We start from the raw sequence: 8,494 nt of genomic DNA on the forward strand, positions 1-8,494 counted from the left end.
TTTCCTTTGTATTTTGTTTATTTTTTTTTTATAAAACCCACAAAGGGGAGCTAATTAGATATATCAAGAAGAGCTACATCAGGAATACGACAGGGAATTACATCAAACCACATATGTTAACCCACTTCCCTATGTTGAAACTGGGCGACCTTGTTTCACAAAAAACCAAGAAACATTAAAAATGTTATTGCAAAATAACAAAATACCCCCTAAAATTACAGAAAATTCACTATAGCCAATATCTTTGCTCTTCATAGCTTGGAAGACCTGCAAACAATTACCCTCAACAACTATATTCTGGGCCCCCATATTCGCAACAACTGCTGCCCCCACCACACGGCTTTTGCTTCAGCCATCCTCACGTCCCACTTCTCACTGCCCTGCTGGACCCCTGCAGCCTTAACAGCACCAAGACCATCCCTGATCACTGCCCCCAAACCACACCCGAAGTCACCTACAAAGTCAGCATCAACATTAACCTTTAAGAGACCTGCATATGTTGTCCAACCGACAGCAGCCTTCCCTAAACAAACAGCAGCAGCACATCAGAAACCAGACTTGGAATTTCCAGCTTCGGCAGCTTCTGCATTAGTCTTTATAGCATAGCTCAGCACTTCCCCATAGTCCCTACACTTCTCCATAATCTGAAAGTCCCTAGCACCACAAATAGCCTAGCAAATGGCTATAACGTTTGCTACATCACACTCATCCATCTTCAGAAAACAGGACTCCCACCATTCAACTACACTGGCAGCACACAGTATAAAAACAAAATCATAACTTGACTTACCCAAAATAGCCCTCGCCTGAGCACAATCTTTGAGCGCATGAATTGTAGACTCAGGCTCCCTGCAGCAAATAAAGCAATCAAGGTCATAATTGTTAATACGAGACTGAATGGCACATTAAGTGAGCAAAGCATTCTGAAAACCCCTCCACGCAACCAACTTAATCCTCGGAAGGACATTTAATTTCCAGATTTTCCTTTAAATCGTAGAGGCATTTGTCTGGTCAGACTAGTGGATCCAAGGCACGCTGTCTCGCTGCATAATTTCACCTAGAGACAATCATGATGCAGGCTTAAAGGTTTGTGATCTGATTTGATACTACGACTAGCTGCTAGAAAGTGGAAAAAATTTCAGAAGTTCTATTGCATTTTGAAGTGAAGAGGGTGCTTAACATTCCCCTGAGTTCGAGGTTACCTTCTAACTCTTTGTGCTGGGATCAGGGGGGGATTATTCTGTCAAACATGGTCTATTCTTAAAGTTAGAAGATATTTCTACAAGTCAAAAAATGAAAATCTCAAGGTTAGAAAAGATCTTGGACTTCAATACTTCATGCTTCTCAGCTTCAGATGTAGTCAAGGTAAGTCTTCATTGATTTCAAAAGGCGAGTGCTCTTTGCACCCTGTGTACAGAACAAACTCAGGCCAAAAAAACCTAGGCCACTAGTAAATTATAATAAAAATTAAAAGTACTTGGTTCTTTCTTATGATACTCTCGCACATTTTTATGTTACCAACATACTCCAACAGAAACTGAGCTAGCCTACTAGTGCAAGCTAATGTATAATGTATAATAAACAGAGAGGAATGGGGTTATAACGTAGTCCGTTAACTTGATAATGCTAGCAGAAAGAATTAACAGTTTATTGTCACTTTAAGTGGATAGAAAAGTGACAATAAACTCAATAAAATTGTTAAAGGATATATTTATCACACTTTACATAACTCACTTCTCAAATGAATCAAGTTATGAAATTGTTCACATCGCAATATAACAATCAACCAAAATAATTAATCAATACTCAACAGCAAATTAAAAACGAATCTCATAAAAATTCCCTATTAGTTTCAGATAAAAAAAACCAATTAAAAGTCAATGAAAAAGAAAAAGCTTTATGCATTCTTACACCTTCTAACAGGAAAACCAAGAAGCTTGTAACGGAGAGACTCACATTGAGCAATAGCGCAAAGTCCCCTATTGTTAACCTTCTCAGCGTAAAATTCAATGGTGTTTTCTAGAAATTTGATTCTCTTCTGCAGAATCGAGGTCAGCTCCCCTTAATCCTTCTTCTCTTCTCACGTAATACAATCAATCAAAATAACAAAATCAGAAACAAAGAATTGAAAAGATCGAATCCAAAACACAAAAAAGGGGTAAATTACGAAGAACATTCTGGGTACAAGTAGCCCTAACTCCGTCACCAGTGTAGCTATCTTCAGTGAGTTCTCTACTGAAAACTTTATTTAGTTCAGCGTAAATGACACCATCAGCACCGAACTTCCAGTTCTTGCTCATCTGAGTAGCCATTGTAGCAGAGATCTCCAAGGAGAGAAGAAGTGTGTGAGAAAGAGAGGCAAAAATCACAGAATACTAAAGTCCAAATTACTTTCAAGGTACGATATATCCACAACCAGATGACACACTTGGTTTAGCTCGATCTAGATGATCACCTAACCATCGGTTACAACTTACAAACCAATTACTCCATTCCTCAATTACAAGAGTATATAAAATTCTTCTCGTCAAACAAACTTTGATGTTGTCACAGGTTTATAGCCATGAAATTCACATAAAAGTAAAAATGCCATGTTTGACAACAGCAAAAACTAACAGCACAACAATGATTATATAGTTCTATAATTCTATTAACTCCGGAAAATAGAAACATTGTAAAAGATATCAATTTTTTATTTCTTTCAATTTAGTAGTTGACCACAAATTGTTATAAGAAATTGTTTTCTGGCATCCAATAGATGTTATTTATGAAAGTTGACATTCATTAAGACATAACTCGATGTGATTAAATTAAATTCTATTAATTTATAAGAATCAGACCATGCCGTAATCTCTAAATTGATCCAAAACCCCACAATCTGGAAAAATCGATGCTCTATTTCCTTAAAACCAAAATTTCAAAATTTTATTATACCTAAAATTCAAATCAAATTATTGTAATTCAAGAATACTGAATGAATTATATCTGCAAATTAATTAAATAACCCGAATGAATTAACAAATATATCAGAATTAGATTGACAATTTCACCTGAATCAAATTATTGTAGAATAAGAAAAGATAGAAAGCCTACTTGGATGATGCAGTGGTAGGGCAACAGTGCGGTGGTCCGGAGGTGCAGTAGTGCGGCGGTAGGAGCGGTGGTCGAGTGGTGAAGCAGTATCGTTATTCCAGAGCAATATCACCAAGAAGCTTCTGTTAACCTTATTAAGTTCTCTGGAGCTTAGATGTGCCTTGGAGGGAGTTTATCAGCAGAATATTGCTCTTAAATTTTAAGTAGGTTAATTAGAGGGAGGAGTTTCCCACGAAATTTTAAGTAGGTTAATTAGAGGGAGGAGTTTCCCACGAAATTTTTACTTGTATGAGTATATTTGTAAAATATAATATTTGATAGATTATTATTATTATTATTATTATTATTATTATTATTATTATTTAATTCACTTATGTGTAAAATTGTAATTTTATATTCGATTTTTCACTAAATAAATATAAATTAATATCGTGTATAACAATTATTACATAATACTATTATGTAATAACATGAATAAATATAATTGAAGATCGTGTATAACAATTTGCTATAGGTAATTCGAATAAAATTGAGCCAAACTGAATTAGTAATTCGGTTTGAAAATTTTTAAGAAATAATTTTGTTCGGATCGGGTCAAAAAAGTAAAAATGTTCAAACTTAGGGTTGAACCTAGTTCATTTAGCTTATAAGTGGAGTCAATTCGGTTGTGATTAGAAACAGGTTCGTTCGGATTCAATTTTGTTTTTGTACGATATGTATTCGTTTTAGGTTATAAACAATCCGCATTAGAAATGACTCGAGTTTAAATCAAGTTGGTTTGAAACACATCGATTTTGGAGCGGGTTTTCTTAGGTTAATGCAGGTTTAATTTGAGATCATATTGATTGAGCTTTATACTCTATGCGGTGGCTAAAGGGGTCTTGTTAATCAAGTAACGTGTTAAAATGACTCGATTCAAACATGTTTTAACAATAAAATAATATATTTTTAATCATTTTATTTAAGATCGTTAAGATAGTATTTTTAATAAAATTATATTGTTGTTACATGTTTTTAACAATAAAATGATAAAATTATGTAATAATAGTTATAATCAAACGATATTGTTCTTACATGTCTTTATAACCTTATTTCATAACGCATGTTTTCAACGCTTAGCTTACTTTTCTGATCGATAAGTGATCATCAATTACATATTTATACATTATTGCCTATAATTTTACACAACCACATTAAATTAGAGTACTTGTCAAAATAAAAATAAAAATTAGAGTAGTAGATAGTGTAAATAATTAAGGAAAATGATATAAATAACTCCATCTATTTCAAATTTGAAGGAAAGTATATGTATAATTCTTAAAATCTTAGGTAAACCACAATATATTCATTTGAGAAAACAATAAGATATTATAAGAATCGGTTGTTATTGTACTAATTTCTTCATAATAATAATTAAGTTACTGTCAAGACAACATATATTATTAATTAGGTTACATAAATATGCATGCAAGTTTCATTGATTATTAAATGTAATAAAACACAATTATGTTTCTACTTGTTCCAATACATATAGTTCTTGTTTCTATCAACTCAAGATTCAAATTATATTAACTTTGTTTCTAATGTAACAAAATCTTACGTTAGTTATATATTGAGTAGTCAAAAGTTAGTTGACCCGACCCGAATATTTTAACAGAACGAACTTAATCATCATGACTAAGTATATTTGAACTCAAGAAAATAATGACCAGAACCTGACCCAAATATGAGAATCACACAAACTCGTTCTAACACATTGAAACCCAAATTAATCCTGACTTGTTACTTATTCGACCCTAATTTTAACTCAACATCTTGTTGATGAATGAATCAAACCGAATCGGATCATAAGAATAACTCTAACTGATTTAACTTAATTGATTAAAAATGAATTGACCTGTTTTAGACTCGATTGGAATAAAACCCGTAATAAATATAAACAAACTGAACTGATGACCCGGTAACTTTAAAAAACGACCCGAACCAACGTATTAGCTCTTTGACCCCGCTATAACCAAACCCATTATTACATGAAACCGATAAAATGTAACCCAAAATTGAACCGTTGACCCGAATTGACCCCTAAAAATGATCAATTGATCATCATTCCTCTACAAAAAAAAAAAAAAAAAAAAAACAAACAAACAAACAAACAAAATTTACTTCTCTAGTAGAGCTGGCTATTAGGCGGTTAATTAAAAAAAACTCAAAATTTTTAGCACAAAAAATCATTAGCCGCCAATTTGATTATAAGAAAAAGAAAAAACAAAATAAGAAAAATCCACTAATTTTGCCTCAAAACAAAAACCCTCGTTGCAGAAGGATTTCTGTTCGAAAATCCGAGAATCCCTAATTCTAAGAGTCGATTATACTCGTAAGATCACATCTTCAACAAAATTTCAAGGTAAGATCTATTTACTGACTCTTGCTGCTTGATTTCTTTTTTGCAATTTGGATTTTCATTATTCTGATTCAGTTTCTTATAATCTGATTTTTCTTATAATCAATTAATACTTTCTACTTTAATCTCAGTATTTTTTGCAAGTTCTTTTATTGTCTAATTATTTATCTTTCATTTCAGTTATTTTGTATAGCATCTTGCCTAATTTCATGTAATTAATTTAATTTCTGTAATCTCTCAAAAAAAAAAAAAAGTAAATTTCTGTAAAAAGTAATTACTTTGATTTTATTTCTGTGTATAATATAATCTCTTTTTTTCTGATAACTGTTTGCATGCGTTTCATTTTCATTTTTTTATTGTGTTCTCGTAAACAAATTAATTATTAGAAAATATAATCTCTCTAAAAAAAACTAATTATATTTTAATGATTAAAGTGTATTCAATTTAAAGCATTATAATAAGGTTGTGTGGTGGACTGGTGGGTGATGTATGTGGGGAGGGGTTGCATTTTATGGGGCGGTTGTATGGTGGGGGGGCAGAATGGCAGATGCAGGGAAGGGGAAGAAGTTGGGAGGGTGCAGGTGCAGTGAAGTGGCAGGTGCAGGGGAATGTTGTCCTTCCTATCTGAACTAGTGCCCAGAGTAGGCAAAGTGATTTAGGCCACCAGAATGAAGACACATTACTTCATGATTTTTTCTACTTCAAGAATTTAGGAGCAAGTTAGATGTTCTTGCTTAGACATGATTATTAACTTTGTGATGTCGGCCTTCTTGTCTGGCTTTAAAGCTAAGACTGCCATAGTTTGTTGCTACTTTCGTGCATTTTTTTGGTTGTTGATTGATCCAAAGAGCTGCCGATGCTATCTCTGTGAAGCTTGTAACATGGTTATTTGATGCTATGGCTTGTGGCTTTTTGTTATCTAATAAGTGTATACTACTTTGCTGGTTATGATATGGATCTAAGTGATTCAAGTAGTAACTCACATGCAAAAACTAACTTTGAACAATGTCGTGAATTTTGTATGGCTCAGTTGATTTGGGTTAATTTTATTTTCTTAATTTCGAGATGGTTCCTTAGCTGATTTAGTTTAATTAATTTGGTATTTGTACGGTAATTAATTTTATTTTTTGGGTTAAATTTGTTCAATTTTCTGATACATTATTTGCTTTTTTGGGGTGTAATACTACAAGTGTATTCACGGTGGAGGAAGCGGCCAACAGCTTTTGAAGACAATGCCAGGAGGCAGCTTGAGTGAAAGCAGAAAAACAACATTAATACTCCACTAAGGATAGGGGTATTGGTAGCCTGCAGTGTTTGAATTTCTGATTCTCTTTAATCATTATCTATTTGACAGTCTTGGTGGCCATTAGGCCATTTTAGTTTCATATGATGTTCCAATTTTTCACCTTTGTTGAGTTGTTCCTTCTTTCTCTTTGGTGGTCTTAGCGAGAGAAAAGTGTTTGAATTACTTGATAGTTAAATATTGGTAAATGACTTTGTACCTTAGAAAGCTAGACTAGTGATATGAAAATTGAAAATTGATGAGTATAATTAGTTGCAGCCTTTGATTGACATTTAGTGATAGTCTCCATGCTAATTGCACATGATATCTAAGAGTAGCTGTGAATGTAGAAATCCATTTTTGATTTTCTGCTCGTGTACTATATAGTATTCACTACATGCATACACTGCCGGTGCAACCTGCTGCCAGCTGCTGCACTGTGATCCGCTGCTGTGAGCCTGCTTGTTATATATATATATGTGTGTGTGTGTGTGTATGTGTGTTATTCTTCTTGTGTGTGTGTGAGCCTGCTTACATCACGGTAATATGTTATCATAATAAACTTGTTTATTAGGTTTTTTCTTTCACTTATTCATTAGTAAACATTGCCAATTTCCCTTTGAGCATTAATTTTCTAATTTTTATCTTTTGCTTGAGAACTGGTCATTTGATGATCATGAAAATAGGGGGGAGAGTATTGTAAAACAAACATGCACAAGCTCTATTTAGAGTTGCAAGGAACAAATTGAATTCAAAGGATTTTATAAAGAGTTAAAGACAAAAGATGAATGTCTCAAAAATAAGCCTAGTCATTTGACTAAAATTGAATGGAAGTTCTTTGTTGACTATTGGAGTGATGAAACAGTTATGGTAATAATATACACCATTATTATATGTTTATTGTTATGTAGATAACACATCTAATTAATTAAATCCTTTTTACTATAGGAGAAGAACGAAAAAGCAAGTGAAAGTAGGACTCATCAGGAGATGCCTCACTACAACGACACTAAACGCTTCGGTCGCACTAGACAAGAAATTTGTATGTAACTTTTTACATTTAATTTTTTATCCTTGCATTTTATATTTTAATGGCTACATTATGTGCACACTAGCCCTGCCCACTACTTGCACACATTCCACTGGCTCCCCTCTTCCCCCCCTTGCTTGGATACATCCCGCCCCTCTCTAGTGATTTAATACTCATTTTCTTATCTGTATTCATCATTTTATTCATTCCCACAACCAAGAATACTAATTCTTCATTCAGAATCATTTCTGCTGATGTAAATACTGTTTGAGCTTAGCATACTTAGTTTTGGGTTCATTGGTTTTTGAGTATAAGATAAGAAAGGAAAAGACTATTTTGTCCTTGCATGGATGGCTGGATTCGTATATGTGTGCATTGATTTTTCCCCATCCAAAATTTTCAGACTTATAAAATATATTTCATAATAGAATCTGAATACAGATCTTCACCATCCTTCCATAATTAAGATAATTTACATTCACACAACTAAAAAAAACTGCCAAAATCTTTTAGATGTCATAAGCCATCGTAATTTACACCAAGGCTAGCCTTCTGCACAAGGAACCACATCCTGTAAATCTTTGACAACTTCAGCTTGTGTGCTTTGCCTAGCCAGCAATGACATCCACTGATGATGCATTGTTTTCACAAATGAATCCCTGGAAAATATATTTTGCATACACATAGT

General features: G+C 33.3%; 1 long non-coding RNA gene across 2 annotated transcripts; it reads right to left on the minus strand.

Annotated features, from left to right (window-relative positions):
* LOC145623869 (uncharacterized) lies at positions 1-3,282 on the minus strand. 2 transcript variants are annotated; one of them, XR_014110279.1, is made up of 3 exons: positions 3,094-3,282; positions 1,957-2,324; positions 1-1,407 (listed from the first exon to the last, which is right to left on the minus strand). It is a non-coding gene; the product is annotated as an uncharacterized LOC145623869 (long non-coding RNA). The 2 variants fall into 2 exon arrangements; XR_014110280.1 differs by having other exon boundaries at positions 1-849; positions 3,094-3,280.
* Positions 3,283-8,494: the final 5,212 nt, after the last annotated feature.

This window comes from Chenopodium album, chromosome 3, assembly GCF_948465745.1.
Source record: "Chenopodium album chromosome 3, dcCheAlbu1.1, whole genome shotgun sequence".
Lineage (NCBI taxonomy): Eukaryota > Viridiplantae > Streptophyta > Magnoliopsida > Caryophyllales > Amaranthaceae > Chenopodium > Chenopodium album.